Raw genomic sequence first — 17,983 nt, 5'->3', positions numbered from 1 at the left:
TGGCTTACATATGATATCTTTGGCATGATGGTTTGCTTTAAGTGACTAAGCTTTGAAAGGCATATTATGTTAAGTTATTTAAACCATCCCGTCAAAATACATTTTTGAGAGTTTGTTCATTGTCGCTATCTTATTTGGTGTCATATCATATGACATAAAAATATCTAAGTGTAACCCGAAGCTAATATTAATGTTTCATTTATTTGGAAGAAGCTCTTTCAAGCTAGGGCACATGGATACATAGCTAGGGCTTTGTATGAAGTGGATACAAGATTAATGCATGTTGTTATTTCAGTTTGAAGGCAGTATAGTGGCACATGTATGAGGTGGTAACTCGGTTTTTTTTAGTGAAAGGAAGATTCATAACAGGTGTATCTTTTCCATAACTCTCCTTTTTTCCAATTTGAAAAGAAAAGTTTGTCTTTTTGTTTTTCTTGTTGGGTGTTTAGTTTTTTGTTAAGAAAAGTTTTGTTTTGTTTCCTTGAAAGATAGTTTGAATATTGTGTTTTGTGGGTAACAAATTAAAGTTTGAAGACGGGGTTTCTATATGATTTCTAATGCAAATCTTCATTTATGGCAATCACTAAACTGTTTTTGTTGTCTCTGTTTCAATAAAACTTCAGTTATAATTTTGTGTTACCTTAAGCTATCATCTGTTATGCATTTCCTTTTGTTCGTTATGGGGTTATTTTTGTTCATTATTGTTACCCTTGTATCTTGCAAACAAAGAGAAACACTGCATTATAACATTAGTTATTGTGACAACCTGCAGTATTGTTTCTTTGTATTTAGATTTATTAAGGTAATCCATGTTTGGGTTCTGGGATAATTTTGTTTACTCTATTGAACCTACATTTCAATATGATGAACATATCAGAAGCATAATTACACATCCTGCTATTTGTTAAAAGACAGTTATTGGAATGATAGTTTTCTTTCAAAACAAAGAGCATTATATAACCTTTGTTGAAGACATTTAGTGTGTGTGGTTGATCAGAAACAAAATTCTTTTAATCCTATTAGTTACTTTGTAAAAACATACTGATATCACAGAGACATCCTTTTCTGGTTATATATCTGATTTAGAAAGAAACATTTGAGAAATAATTTGTAAAAGCTTTTACAATGAATAGGCTTCGCTGCATTATATTACTATGTGTATCTCCTATATGCGCAATAGTATATTATATGTGAACAGTTGGGCTCTTTATATTATATTGTACTGTGTATGTTTAAATATACACAATGATGTATTGTATGTGAGTTAGTTGAGACTTGTTATACTATTGCTTCTAAATCTCAATTGATATGAGATTAGAAGATGTTGTGAAAAGAAGCAGAGATGAAACACTATATGTAAATTCAAAACACTGATATGAAAAGTGGTATATAGTCAGTGAGACATTATCAAATCGATCCATGAGATAGCATCATCAGTGAGACATAAAATCACCCAATGAGGCATTGCAAATAGAAAAGTTTTTAGATAAAGCCAGTGAGGCGAGTTTACAAAGTGATTTTTAATTCCCAAGAGGGTTTTCCACTCATGAAATATTTTGTGTCAATTTATGTGATGGCATGATTCATTTATTGTTTACTTTCAGTTATTTTCTTTATACTACTTCATAAGCAAGTCAGATTTAGTTTGTTCAAGTTGGTCAAATCTTGTTTGAATTATTGAAATATGTGATATAAGATTTTTTTTATTAAACATGTATTTGGTTTGTATAATTTATGTTTTCCATTTAGACAAACAATGATTTTGTTCATTACCAACTAATACACAAGATCGTCTTTTAAGCAACCGAGGATTTAAATAAAGAAACTTCTTCAAAAAATATGAATTGACAATTATCAAGCACTCCCTCTATGAATTCAAAGGTCCAATCACAACCTACAAAAATCTCTATTTAGGAATCCTGATTTATGGTTGTCTGTGCTTCTTTCAAATTCTACCAATCCATTAATCCTTTTGAAAAAATAAAGTAACTCTTAAGCACATTGATAAAATACAATATCTTACACTTGTAAAATTACCATAACTAAACACATTGATAAAATGGGATGTTTAGTTAGCTTTTGCAATCGTAAATACCCCATAGGAAGGTAGCATTATTTTACTTCAATGTAACCCAACTTTTCACATGATTAACATTTTGCAAGACACTCTTCAAACAAACTCAAATCTAGCTAGATTGTATACCACTATCCCAATAATAGGTAAGGTGTTAGAATGGAATGAAGAAGATCTATTTAAGAACTTGGAAGACATCACTACTCTGGCTAACAATATGTTTCCTATTGGATCCATGGTACATCACAAAAACCAAATTAATAGCATACTACTATTTGTTGTCCCCTCTAGCATGTGTTGGAATTAATGTCAAAATCCTAAGGTAATATGGCATACCTTTTTCTTGATACACTTCACCATCACATCGGCTTACATATGATATCTTTGGAATGATTCTTTTCTTTAAGTGACTAAGGTTTGAAAGGCATATTATGTTAATTTGTTTAAATCACCCCATAAGAATACATTTTTGAGACTTTGTTCATTGTCGCCATCTTATTTGGGGTCATATCATATGACATAAAAATATCTAAGTGTAACTCGAAGCTCATATTATGTTTTCAATTTTTTGGAAGAAGCTCTTTCAAGCGAGGGCACATGGATACATAGCTGGGGTTTTCTTTGAAGTGGTTGCAAGATCAATGGATGTTGTTATTTCAGTTTGAAGATGGTATAGTGGCACATGTATGAGGTGGAAAATTGGCTTTTTTAGTGACAGGAAGATTCATAGCAAGTGTATCTTCTCCATAAGTCTCCTTCTTGTTTCAAATTTGTAAAGAAAAGTTTTTGTTTTTGTTTTTCTTGTTAGGTGTTTAGTATTTTGTTAAGAAATTTTTTTTTCTTTTTTTTTGTTGAAAGATAGTTTGAATCTTGTGTTTTGTGGGTAACTAATTAAAGTTTTAAGATGGGGTTTCTATATGTTTTGTTATGCAAATCTTGATTTAGGGCAGTCACTAAAGTGTTTTTGTGGTCTCTATATCAAAAAAATTCCAGTTAGGATTTTGTGTTACCCTTGGTTATCATTTGTTATGCATTTACTTTTGTTCGTTATGGGGTTATTATTGTTCATTATTGTTACCCTTGTATCTTGCGAACAAAGTGAAACATTGCATTATAACATTAGTTATTGCCACAATGTGCAATATTGTTTCTTTGTGTTTAGATTTGTTTTTGATAGAGATAAACGGGTTTTACATGGACCCAAAACAAAAAGTTTTACAATAGTCGGCCATCAGCAAAACAAACATGAACCACCAACAAAATAGTGGAGCACCCTAGAACAGTCACGAAAGCAAAGAGACACAGACAAACAAGACAAAACAAAACAAAAGTACTTTATTAAGAGAGTGCACCAGATCCTTGTTCTTCTAGATGGAAATCTTGTTGACTTCCTCCACTTCCTCCATGATGAATCTGGAGGTATCCTTGCTGCTTCTCCTACTTCTGGTTCTAGAACTAGCACCAATGGTTTTGTTGTCTCCAGCAGCCATATCTTCACCTCCAAGGTCTTTCACTGGTTCACTGTCATAGGATCTATAATCAGAGACCATGGCATTGATCTTTTCAAGCCCCTCTATACTGTTCATGGCTTCTTTTCTTATGTCAACTAGGTTCTTGAGGTTTTTTTTTATCTCCACCATAGACTATTCCACCTTTTCAATTCTTTGTTCGTGATTGCATTTCATCAGCTCGATGTCCTGGGAGAGCTTTTGGGTCATAATCATGACTTTCTCAGATTTGTTGGGCTTAGGGGATGCAGTGAAGATATCAATAATCTCATTAACCCCCACTTTGAGGGTATCAATTTCTCGCTCCACCCACATCTAGCAGCTCTCCTGGATTCTAGTATCTTTCATTACCAGGTTCATCAGATTACTAGTCCTCTGTATCCCATTATTCTCTTCTTTTGCCATGGTCCCTTGTTTTTCTTTTAGGACGTTGATTGGAATGTCTAGTTTAATTTTCTGATCCAAATTCTTTGGACCACAGTCCTTAGCCACAATCTTCTTCTTTTTAGAAAGGGGCTCGGCCTTAAAAATCACTTTGCTGGTGGATTCGTATTTGCTAGGAGCCCATCTAGGAGGATCCTTACTATTAAACATCCCAGGGGTGACCATTACCTCCCCATCTTCCACAATCTTATCATAAAGCCTGTCAAAAGGAATGGCACCCCCACTATCCTCCAAATCCATTTTTGAGTCAGAGACATCCTGGATATTAGTTTGTTAGCCTTTCTCAGTTAGGGAGGGCACAACTTCAATGGATTTAGTGTAATCCATGATGAGAACAATAAGTTGTTCATGGAGAACAAGATTGTTTGGATTCTCCAAATGTTTTTCAAGGCTATTTTCTAAAGAGGATGCTAGATAGAAAGGAACATAAATGATTTTACCATGCCTAAAATGATTCAAAATGGTAAAATGATAGGAAAAGATACTGGCATATCTATCATCGAGTGTAATATACCTAATGATGAGCTCAGCCATGTCTGCCTAGGGAACCATAATATCTTTCCTATTGTAGCCGCCATCAGCCATCTTGGTAACTCTAGAGCGCTCCTTGTCTTTGTCGAAGAAACTCGCCAAGTCCTCCTCCCTAGTTTTCCTGTCTCTATAAAATATTATGCCATTCTTCACCAGACCAGTGACCATCACCACCAGGGTTTCATCAAGCTGATTCTTGGCTCCATAAGCCCTCAGGATCCCTTTCTTCCTTTGTGTTTAGATTTGTTAAGGTAATCCATGTTTAGGTTTTGGGATATTTGTGTTTACTCTATTGAACCTGCATTCGAATATGATGAATACAGCAAAAGCATAATTACACATTTTGGTATTTGTTGAAATACAATTATGGGAATGATAGTTTGCTTTCAAAACAAGGAGCATTATATAACCTATGTTGAAGACATTTAGTGTTCATGGTTGATCTAAAAGAAAATTCTTTTACTTCTATCAGGTACTCTGTAAAGACATAATGATATCATAGAGACATCTTTTTCAGGTTATATATTTGATTTTGTAAGCAACATTTGAGAAACAATTTGTAAAAGCTTTTACAGTGAATAGGCTTCACTACAATATATTACTATGTGTATCCCCTATATGTGCAATAGTATATTATATGTGAGTAGTTAGGTTGTTTATATTATATTGTACTATGTATGTTTCAATATACACAATGATGTATTATATGTGAGTTAGTTGAGACATGTTATACTATTGCTTCTAAATCTCAATTGATATGAGATTAGAAGATGTGAAAAGAAACAGAGATGAAACATTGTATGTAAGTTCAAATCAGTGATATGAAAAGTGGTATATAGTCAGTGAGACATTACCAAAACTACCAGTGAGATAGTATTGTCAGTGAGACATAAAATCAGACAATGTGGCATTGTAAATAGAAAGGTTTTTAGATAAAGCTAGTGAGGAAAGTTTACAAAGTGGTTTTTATTCCCCAAGAGTGTTTTCCACTCATGAAATATTTTGTGTCAATTTATGTGATGGCATGATTCATTTCTTGTTTACTTTTAGTTATTTTCTTTATACTACTTTATAAGCAAGTTAGATTTAGTTCGTTCAACTTGTTTAAATCTTGTTTTGAATTATTAAAATATGTGCTATAATATTTTTTTCTTTAAACATGAATTTGGTTTGCATTTATGTTTTCCATTTAGACAAACAATGATTTTGTTCATTACCAACTAATATACAAGATCATCTTTTAAGCCACGTAGCATTTAAATAAAAAAAAATTCTTCAAAAAATCCGAATTGATAATTATCAAGCACTCCCTCTATGAATCCAAAGGTCCAATCACAACCTAGGAAAATCTCTATTCGGGAATCCTCATTTATAGTTGTCTATGCTTCTTTCAATTTCTACCCATTCATTAATCCTTTTGAATAAATAAAGCAACTATTAAGCATTTTTTTGCTTTACCCCATCAACAAGCACATCTACCACTTCATCGTTTCCTTGATACCTAGATCTTTTGGTGATAAGCTATGGAAATCTATCCTGCTTTGAGTAAATATTTCTAGGAATACCATAACTTACACTTGTAAAAATACCATAACTAAACACATTGAAAAAATAATATGTTTAGTTAGCTTTTGCAATCTTAAATACCCCATAGGAAGGTAGCATTCTTTTACTTCAATGTAACCCAAGTTTTCAAATGATTCACATTTTGCAAGATACTCTTCAAACAAACTCAAATCTAGCTAAATTGTGCACCACTATCTCAATTATAGGTAAGGTGTTAGAAAGGAATCAAGAAGGTCTATTTAAGAACTTGGAAGACATAGCTACTTTGGTTGACAATATGTTGCCTATTAGATCCATGGTTCATAACAAAAACCAAAGTAATAGAATACTACTATTTGTTGTCCCCTCTGGCATGTGTTGGAATTAATGTCACGATCCTAAGGTAATATGGTGTACCTTCTTCTTGATACACTTCACGATCACATTGGCTTACATATGATATGTTTCGCATGATGGTTTATGTTGGAGTTATCTATTATTAGCTAATAATTATTTATTTAATTATTAGTCTATTATACTCTATGCTTAAGCTAAACTTAGGTATCTTATAATTCTTTTGGGTTTTCTTCTTTAGGTTTTCAAGTATCCTCTTATAAGGATTTTCTCTTTATATTTTCATAGCAACTGTAATTATTGAATTGCATTCTTGTTGCACAATCAATATGACTTCTCTTTTCTAGATTTTTGAATTTTGGCTTCCATAGCTATTTTGCTTCTCTCTTTCTATGACAGTTTTGCATGTAGGTGATCTTTGGGAGTTGTAGAGTTGACTTTTCCTCACCAATAGTTTTCTTTAAGTGACTAAGCTTTGAAAAGCATATTGTGTTAAGTTGTTTAAATCGTCCCATCAAAATACATTTTTCAGACTTTGTTCATTGTCGCCATCTTATTTGGGTTCATATCATATGACATAAAAATATCTAAGTGTAACCCGAACCTCATATTATTATTTTATTTGTTTGGAAGAAGCTCTTTTGAGCTAGGGCACATGGATACATAGCTAGGGTTTTCTATGAAATGGTTACAAGATCAATGTATATTGTTCTTTCAGTTTGAAGGCAGCATAGTGGCATATGTATGAGGTGGAAACCCAATTTTCTAAGTGACAAAAAGATTCATAACAGGTGTATCTTCTCCATAATCCTCCTTCTTGTTTCAAATTTGAAAAGAAAAGTTTTTCTTTTTGTTTTTCTTGTGGGTTGTTTAGTGTTTTGTTCAGAAATTTTTTGTTTTGTTTCCTTGATAGACAGTTCGAATATTGTGTTTTGTAACTCATTAAAGTTTGAGGATGAGGTTTCTATATGTTTTCTTAGGCAAATTTTCATTTCTGGTAGTCACTAAAGTGTTTTTGTGGTTTTTGTTTCAACAAAACTCCAGTTAGGACTTTGTGTTACCTTTGGTTATCATCTGTTATGCATTTCCTTTGGTTCTTTATTGGGTTATTGTTGTTCATTATTGTTACCCTTGTATCTTGTGAATAAAGCGAAACACTGCATTATAAAAATAGTTATTGTGACAACCTACAGTATTGTCTCTTTGTGTTTAGATTTGTTAAGGTAATCCATGTTTGGGTTTTGCGATAGTTTTTTTACATTGTTGAACTTGCATTCAAATATGATGAACATAGGACAAGCATAATTACACATTCTGGTATTTGTTAAAAGATAGTTATGGGAATGATAGTTTGCTTTCTAAATAGAGAGAATTATATAACCTATGTTGAAGACATTTAGTGTATGTGGTTGATCAAAAAGAAAATTCTTTTACTGCTATTAGTTACTTTGTTAAGACATACTAATATCACAAAGACATGTTTTTCAGGTTATATATCTGATTTTGTCAACAACATTTGAGAAGCAATTTATAAAATCTTTTATATTGAATAGGCTTTATTGCATTATATTACTATGTGTATCTCCTATATGCGCAATAGTATATTATATGTGAGCAATTAGTTTCTTTATATTATATTGTACTATGTATGTTTAAATATACACAATGATGTATTGTATTTGAGTTAGTTGAGACATGTTATACTATTGCTTCTAAATCTCAATTGATATGAGATTAGAAGATGTTGTGAAAAGAAACAGAGATGAAACATTGTATGTAAATTCAAAACAATGATATGAAAAGTGGTATATAGCAAATGAGACATTATCAAATCTATCAGTAAGATAGTATTGTTTGTGAGACATAAAATCAACCAATGAGGCATTGTAAATAGAAACCTTTTTAGTTAAAGCCAGTGAGGCATGTTTACAAAGTGGTTTTTATTCCCCAAGAGGGTTTTCCACTCATGAAATATTTGGTGTCAATTAATGTGATGGCATGATTCATTTATTTTTTACTTTCAGTTATTTGTTTTATACTGCTTTATAGGCAAGTCAGATTTAGTTTCTTCAAGTTGTTTAAATCTTGTTTGAATTATTTAAATGCGTGCTATAAGATTTTTTTTCAATAAACATGTATTTGGTATCCATTTATGTTTTCCATTTAGAGAAACAATCATTTTGTTCATTACCAACTAATACACATGATCATCTTTTAAGCCACCGAGGATTTAAATAAAAAAAACTTCTTCTAAAAATATGAATTGACAATTATCAACCACTCCCTCTATGAATCCAAAGGTCCAATCACAACCTAGGAAAATCTCTATTTGGGAATCCTTATTTATAGTTGTCTATGGTTCTTTCAATTTCAACCCATCCATTAATCCTTTTCAAGAATAGCAACTCTTAAGCATGGTTTTTGTTTTACCCCATCAACAAGCACACCTACCAATTAATCTTTTCCTTTATATCTATATATTTTGGCGATAAGCTATGGAAATCTATCCTAGTTTGAGTAAATATTTCTAGGAATACCATATCTTACACCTGTAAAAATACCATAACTAAAAACACTGAAAAAATAGGATGTTTAGTTAGCATTTTCAATCTTAAATACCCCATAGGAAGGTAGAATTATTTTACTTCAATGTAACCCAAGTTTTCATATGATTTACATTTCGCAAGATATTCTTCAAACAAACTCAAATCTAGCTAAATTGTGTACCACTATCAAAATAATAGTTAAGATGTTAGAAAGGAATCAGAAAGCTCTCATTAAGAACTTGGAAGACATCACTACTTTGGTGGACAATATGTTTCCTACTGGATACATGGTGCATAAAAAAATCTAATTAATAGAATACTATTATTTGTTGTTGTTAGACAATTTAGCTAACCGTAAGACAACTGAGAGCAGGGCGTGAATCAGTTGTCATAGATTACCAGAAGTATTAGCTATTTAAAATTAATACCGGAACACAAAATAATAATATCAAAATAGTAGTTAATCCAATTAAACATAAACAATAATCACTGAATAGAAGCCATCCACACAATACCAAGATTTGTACATGGAAAACCTAGTAAAGGGAAAAACCACAGTGGGAAGCCTACCTAAAGTCAGATAATACTTCTGCAGTAAGTATGTGAATTTAAATTGAAGGGGCTTGCACTTGCAGGAAGGCCAAAAACCTAGAGTACATTTCTCATCACAAAAGGAGTCTCACTGACTACATACAAATCAAGACTATAATCCGGAGAAATGTCAAACTGCAAAAGATAGCATCTCCTATGCCTGAGTATAGTTTCAGTTAAGCTCAATACCGGAGGACTAAATAAATCCTCTTCTATAAACCGAATTCAATCTCCAATGATTGACCAACTCCTCTTTTTGAATAATATTACATTATTTGCGCATTAAATTCATTGACCATGACCTTTTACAATAACCATGATAATCTACAATGAGATTTACATCTATATATAGAAACCCTTGACCATGAACAATCGGGTCACCCACCAGAAAATAAACCAATTACATAATTACAAACCATGTCGGCCTCAAACAAATAATATCCACACATAGGATATCCCAGAAATACAACAATAGATCCGACACACATGTTACATTAATGTTGGTCCATAACCTAGATCAACCGGGACCAGGTATAGGTCCACACACTTCAGCAATGATCTCCAAACACCAAGTCTCGAACATGATCACCAACAACATCCTGAAACTCCATCAGAAGTTGCACCAACACCAATTATGCAATGCATCAAAGATCTCCACCAAAACATCTGTCGATGAAACCCTCGCTAGAACCAAAAACCAATCTTCATAGCAAGCATGATAGCATCCAATCACTAGACCAAAATCAACTGACCAAATATGAGTATAAGAATTATGAACAAGTCAATTCCATCACTAGATTATACTGGAGTCAACCAGATCATGCCAGATCCAAGTTAAACAAAAACTACTTAATCTATCGGGACCAGAAGGGTGTCGGTAAAGAATCCAAACAACTAGTGTTGACATCATTGACAAAACATTAATGCAACACATAATCAATTCCACCAAATGGCCAACAATCTCCCCCTTTGGCATTGATGGCAACACTAGATGTGAAAAACATTTAAGTACCAATAAATGCCAAGCAAGTCTCACCCTATAAAAGACAACCAACAGTCTCTTGCATATAGCTCTCAATATCAATGTATCTCCCTCTTTGAATAATATCTTTGTAAAGTTTTGAATTTCTTTTTCACATCACTATGTCTCCCCCTTTGACATCAATGCCAGAAATATGTCAGAAATGTCAAAGCAAAAACATAAGGCTTTGAATCTGAAAGCTGACTAATCCCCCTGAGCAATAGCATCCCACATCAGTGCTAGAATGAATAGTATCTCTGATAATGCATACCGGACTGATGCCAAACAACATCAATCAAGTCTCTGCCAGAGGGGCAGAAATCCCTAATCTGTCTCTCAGGTACTAAATGATAACTTAATGATCAACGAATAGTACCAAACCGGTACTGAGAGGCGGGGGTGAATTAGTACAGGAAAAAACTCAACCTTAAACCGCTTCGTCAACCAACACTTATGCACTGATAGACAAATAGCAGCACTAGTCATTCAATAGAGTTCTACCGGCAAAACCCAGTGTAACTAAGATGAGTAAAAACCAGTTGACACTTATCTTTTCATATAATCTAACTCTTCATTTCCATTTCACTCTAATGCATGAATAGGCAATCTACCATCAAAGATGTACATATTAAAACAAGATCAAGATGCATCACCACTTAATCAAAACACAATCATAACATCACACATGACACACATATTTTTCATGTGGAAACCCAACTGGGAAAAACCACGCTAGGGATGAATACCCACAAGCTTGTTTTTGAACTCTTTGGAACTCTGCTCTGTTAGGAGCCTTGTTTGGTTAAAGACAGATACAATAGGTTCTGTTAGGAACCGATCCTATTAGGGATCACCCGGTTAAAGGATGGCTACAATACTCGGTTAAGGGTTAAACCCTGTTAAGGGTACCTTGTTAGAGGATTTCAAGAACTCAATAGCTAAAGGATATCAATGACTTAGTAGCTTTGAGTTACCTTGTTACAGGATTTTCAGCAAGCCAATTAAGGCTACCCTATTAGGGGATTTCACAATTGTTGAAGTGGTTAAAGATCAACAGGTATATCAATGACCTGATAATAGCACTCAATGCCAATGCAGATCCACTTAAGCTCCTCTTCACCTTCTGCACTTACACTTTGTTGATATGACTTCTCTCTGGTCTGGCAAGAATCACGTATCTCTTCTCTTAGATATACACACACCACTTTTGCCAACAAACTCTGAAAGAATCACAACATCGACCTTATAGGACAACAGATAGGTCAGTAGCATAAACCCTAAATCCTAGTCCTGTTAGGTTAAGGAATTCAAATGGTTCAATCCTGACTATTGATCATACTATATTGAATGCAACAATCTTGATCCAATCTTAAGACATTCTCCATCATTCATTTTCCACCGATTTCATGGCGGCTGATAACCCATCACATGTTATCACTGTTTACAGACTTCACACATTCCTGAGGTAGATAGGAACACTCTTCTTTATGCAAGATCCTTCACGTGCACAAGGCTTACATGGCAGCACTATCTATTCTTTGTTATCATGCTAACTTCATCACATAAAGATCACCGATTGAGTCACACAAGCTTAAGATACTCCAACCAAAAATCCTAAAGTGGAAACTACCTACCAACCAGTAGTCATACAATGCTTCCATGTGTCGATTCCCATGACTACATGCCAGTTCACCTTGACATGTTGGTTCACCTTGAAGAAATATACCGCTTTACTTTGGCATATATACTGGTTCTCACATATGTCGGTTCTGTCTTCATATCACATATTGACATCAATGACAACATACAATATCATTATGTCCTCATACCGGTTCACATAATGCCAACAATCTCCCCCTTTGGCATTGACGACAATATACAAAGATATCTTTCTGCAAACTCATCTTCTCCCCAATTTCTATAGATATCTTCTCCACTACACTTCTTCTCCCCCTTTGACAACAATACCAAAGTGGAGGCACAAACATCCCTATTCCATTATTCTGCTCCCCCTAAGGAGTAGCATCTTTCAACACATCAATCAAAAAAAAAAATTGACTATGCAATACCTGACTGATGTAGAACAAATACTTTTAATTTACCTCCTAAAGGGGCAGTACCCCCAATTCACCTCTTAAATACACAAATGTAGTCTTTGGGAGAGGCTTGGTGAATATGTCTGCTAACTACTCCTTACTGGAAACATGTTCTAGTGCAATCTCTTTATTCTGAACCTTTTCCCTCAAGAAATGATACTTAAGCTCAAAATGCTTGGTTCTAGAATGTAAAACTAGATTCTTTGAAATATTCATAGCACTTGTGTTCACGGAATATACTTACCAGTTTAGATATAGGGATTTTGAAGCCATCCAATACATGCTTCATCCAAATTGTCTGAGTGCAGTTCATGAAAGCTGCAACATACTCCACTTTCACTGTAGACTGAGAGATACAACTCTGCTTCTTACTCATCCATGAGACCAGTCTACCACCAAGAAAGAATGCACCATCGATTGTGCTTTTCTGATCATCCACATTACCTACCCAATCGGCATCTGTGAATACTTTCAGGTTGAAATTATTTTTGTATGGGTACCACAATCCATAGTCAATTGTTCCCTTTAGATACCTAAGAATCCACTTGACTGCAACCAAGTGGGATTCTCTTGGACTTTTCTGGAACCTTGCAGTAATGCCAACTGCATGTGCAATATCTAGTCTGCTATGCACTACATAATGCAACTTACCAATCATTGATTAGTATTCCTTCTCATCAACCAATGTGGAATCATCTTCTTTTGATAATTTGCAACCTGTCACCATTGGTGTACCAACTGGTTTGCTATTTTTCATGCCAAAGGTCTTCAACACCTCTTTGACATATTTGGACTAAGTGATAAAGATTCCATCTTTCATCTACTGGATCTACAATCCAATGAAGAACTTAATCTCCCCTATGAGTGGCATTTCAAACTCTTCCTTCATCTCATCAACAAACTCATGACTCATCTTGTCATCTCCACCAAAGATAATATCATCAACAAAAACTTCATAGATCACGATTTGATCTCCTTTAGATTTCAAGTAGATATTTCTATCTTCATTTGTTCTCTCAAATCCAATCTTCACAAGATGAGAATGTAGACATTCATACCATGCTCTAGGTGCCTGCTTTAGACCATATAAGGCTTTATGTAGCCTACACACCATATCACTGTCTTCAGATAGGGAAAACCCATCCGGTTTCTCTATATACACCTTCTCTTCAAGTATACTATTTAGGAATGCAGATTTTACATCCATTTGATATACCTTGAATCCTTTAAAAGCTATATATGCAAGAAGCATACAAACTCCTTCCAATCTGGCTACAGGAGAAAAGGTTTCTCCATAGTCTTCTCCTTCATCTTGAGAATATCCTTTGCACACTAATCTGGCTTTGTTCCTGATCACTGTGCCATGCTCAGTTAGCTTGTTTCTAAACACCCATTTGGTGCCAATGACATTTTTATGTTCCGGTCTGGGTACCAAGGACCATGTACCTTTTTTCTCTATCTAGTCAAGTTCCTCTTCCATTGCCTTGATCCATTCTTCATCTTTATGAGCCTCTTGGAATGACTTAGGCTAAAATTCAAAGATCAAACATGAGTTTTCTCTGATCTTTCTTCTTGTAAGGATTCTTGCATCCTTATCTCCTATGATCTACTTAGGATCATGATTCAGCTTGACATACCAAGGAATAGTCTTGACTAGTTCTTCTTGCTTTTCCTCCTCATCCTCATCTTCATCAGTATCAACATTCACCGATTGAAGAACACTGTTACTGGTACTTGGCTGACTAACAACCGGTTCCCAGAAGGTTGCAACTGGTTCATTTATAGCTTGCTCACTACCTGTTTCTTCCGATTTTTCAAAGGTTTCATCAACTCTCACATTGATACTTTCCATAATTCTCTAAGTCCTATTGTTGAAACACTTGAGAGCTTTACTCTTGGTGGAATATCCTAAGAATATTCCCTCATCAAATTTATCTTCAAACTTGCCCTGATGTTCACTCCTCTTGATGTAACATTTGCTACCAAATACCCTAAAGTAGCTAACCACAGCTGTCTTACCGGTCCAATACTCATAAGGATTTTTATCCTTACCTTTCTTGATGAGTACCTAGTTCGTTGTGTAGACTGCAGTGCTTACCGCTTCTCTCCAAAAGGTATGAGCTACTTTTCCTTGAATCAACATGGTTCTAGCTGCTTCAACCATAGTTCGGTTATTCCTCTCTGCTAAGCCATTCCGTTGTGGAGTCCGGGGGGCAGACAGTTGCCTCTTGATGCCAAATTCTTCACAATACTTGTTGAATTTACCAGAAGTGAATTCCCCTCCTTGGTCAGTTCTGAGACACTTGATCCTTTTACCACTTTCCTTCTCCACTAATGCTCTGAAAGCTTTGAACTTCACAAAGGCTTGAGACTTGTCTTTCAAGAATGTGACCCACATAATTCTTGAGCAGTCATTAGTGAGAATCTTGAAGTACCTATCACCCTGCACACTTCTAGTTTTCATAGGACCACACAAATCAATATGCACAAGATCAAGCAAGTTGTCAGCAGTGAAAGATTTACCTTTAAAGGTTGAGGAAGACATTTTCCCCAATTGACACTCTCTACATAAGGTATTATCTAGTTTGCTTAGCACCAACAACCCTCTAACTACCTTGATCTTACTAGCCTTCACAATGTTATCAAAGTTTACATGGCAGAGTCTCCTATGCCATATCCAGCTATCATCAAACTTAGCCATAAGACGTACTTATATTTGCATTCAAATGAAATAGGTTACCTTTGGTCTGCATGCTAGTGGCCACTAATTCACCAACTTTTGCTTTGATTCTGCAGATTCCATTCTTGAATTCCAGAGTGAGGCCACTATCATTTAGCTGGGCAACACTCAGAAGGTTGTGTCTGAGACCATCAACCCAATACACATTGTCAGCACTACTCTTTCCATTCAGAGAGATAGACCCTTTTCCTTTAACCATGCATGGTGCATCATTGCCAAAATGAACCATACCACCATCATACTCTTCCAAGGATAGAAACTTGCTCCGGTCACCAGTCATATGGTGTGAGAAACCACTGTCAATAATCCACTCATTGGAATTATCAAAGAGGGAGACAAGAGCCTTCTTGTCTGACACATCTTCCTTTACAGCAACAAACACAATGTCTTCATTCTCTTCATTTTCTGATTCCTCATCTGTGACACCTTCATCAATTGCAACAAAATAGTTTCTCTAGTTTCCTCCTTTGAATTTCCTAAATCTTTCTGATTTATCCTTGTTGTCACTATTAGGATAGTTCATAGCAATATGTCATATCTAGTTACATGAAAAACATTTCAAAGGGAGCTTACCCCTGTATTTACATGTTCCTTTTGGAAATTTCCTGGCAAGAAGAGCTTCAAATTCCATCAGAAACTCCTCATCATCCATTACTCTACTCTATCTTGGTTCACCACTAGTGCTTGCTTATTTTCCTTTCTTGGATGGTATAGCAGAAGCTCTAAAAGTTGATTCAGTCTTTTGAACACTGCCATCAAAACTATTTAGCTCATAGGCTGTCAACTTTGCTATGATGGAGTCCAAGGATACCTTAGTCTTGTCTATTGATCTCAGCTCCTGAATAGCAACAACCCTTATTGCATAGACCGGCAATACGAATCTCAGGACTTTGCTTACCATAGTGGAATCTTCCATTTTACCAACTGCACTCTCGATATCTCCGACAATAGTTTTGATTCTGAAACCATACCGTTGAATGGTTTCACCTTCAACCATTCATATGTCTTCAAACATTCCTCTAAGGCTTTCCTCCTTAGCTTATTTTACATGCTCATCACCTCCATAGATATTTTCAAGAGCATCCCATACCTCTTTGGGATTTACCTTATCTTGGACATCAATGAACTCAATATCAAATAAACTACTGATTAGGGCTTCCATGACTTGCCCATTCTCCTGTATCTTTCTCTTTTGATCATCAGTGAGAGTACAGATAGGGGTAACATAGGGATTCTCAACATAGCTCTAGTGTTGAGCACCCATGCTTCTGATGTATATCTTCATTCAGTCTTTCCATATACTGAAATTTTCTTTGTTAAACTTTGGACCTTCCCTCTTCATCATTACAATAGGATCTTTCCCTCAAGCGGTTAAGCTTACAACACAAAGGACCTGGAGGATGCTCTGATACCAATTGATAACTTAATGATGAACGAATAGTACCAAACCGGTACTAAGAGGGGGGGTGAATCAGTACAGGCAAAAACTCAACCTTAAATCGGTTTGTCAACTAACACTTATGCATTGATAGACAAACAGTAGCACCGGTCCTTCAATAGAGTTCAATCAGCAAAACCTAGTGTAACTAAGACGAGCAAAGACCGGTTGACACTTATCTTCTCATATAATCTAACTCTTCATTCCCATTTCACTTTAATGCATGAATAGGCAATCTACCATAAAAGATGTACATATTACAACAAGATCAACATGCATCACCACTTAATCAGAAAACAATCATAACATCACACATGACACACATATTTTTCACGTGGAAACCCAACTAGGAAAAACCATGGTGGGGATGAATACCCACAAGCTTGTTTTTGAACTCTTTGGAACTTAGCTCTGCTAGGAGCCTTGTTCGGTTAAAGACAGATACAATAGGTTCTGTTAGGAACTAATCTTGTTAGGGATCACTCTGTTAAAGAATGGCTACAATACCCAGTTAAGGGTTAAACCTTGTTAAGGGTACCTTGTTAGAGGATTTCAAGAACTCAATAACTAAAGGATATCAATGACTTAATAGCTTTGAGTTACCTTGTTAGAGGATTTTCAACAAGCCAGTTAAGGCTACCGTGTTAGGGGATTTCACAATTATTGAAGTGGTTAAAGATCAACAGGTATATCAATGACCTGATAATAGCACTCAATACCAATGCAAAACTGCTTAAGCTCCTCTTCACCTTCTACACTTACACTCTGCTGATATGAATTCTCTCCTATGGTCTGGCAAGAATCACATATCTCTTCTCTTAGATACACACACAACTTTTGCCAACAAACTCTGAAAGAATCACAACATCGACCTTATAGGACAACAGACAGGTTAGTAGCATAAAACCTAAACCCTAGACCTATTAGGCTAAGGAATTCAAATGGTTCAATCCTAACCATTGATCATACTATATTGAATGCAACAATCTTGATCCAATCTTAAGACATTCTCCATTGTTCATTTTCCACCAATTTCATGGCGGCTGATAACCCATCACACATTATCGCCATTTATAGACTTCGCACATTCCTGAG

This window comes from Cryptomeria japonica, chromosome 7 (genome assembly GCF_030272615.1).
Source record: "Cryptomeria japonica chromosome 7, Sugi_1.0, whole genome shotgun sequence".
NCBI lineage: Eukaryota > Viridiplantae > Streptophyta > Pinopsida > Cupressales > Cupressaceae > Cryptomeria > Cryptomeria japonica.
The sequence above is the reverse complement of the archived record's forward strand: the minus strand, read 5'-3'. Positions refer to the sequence as shown.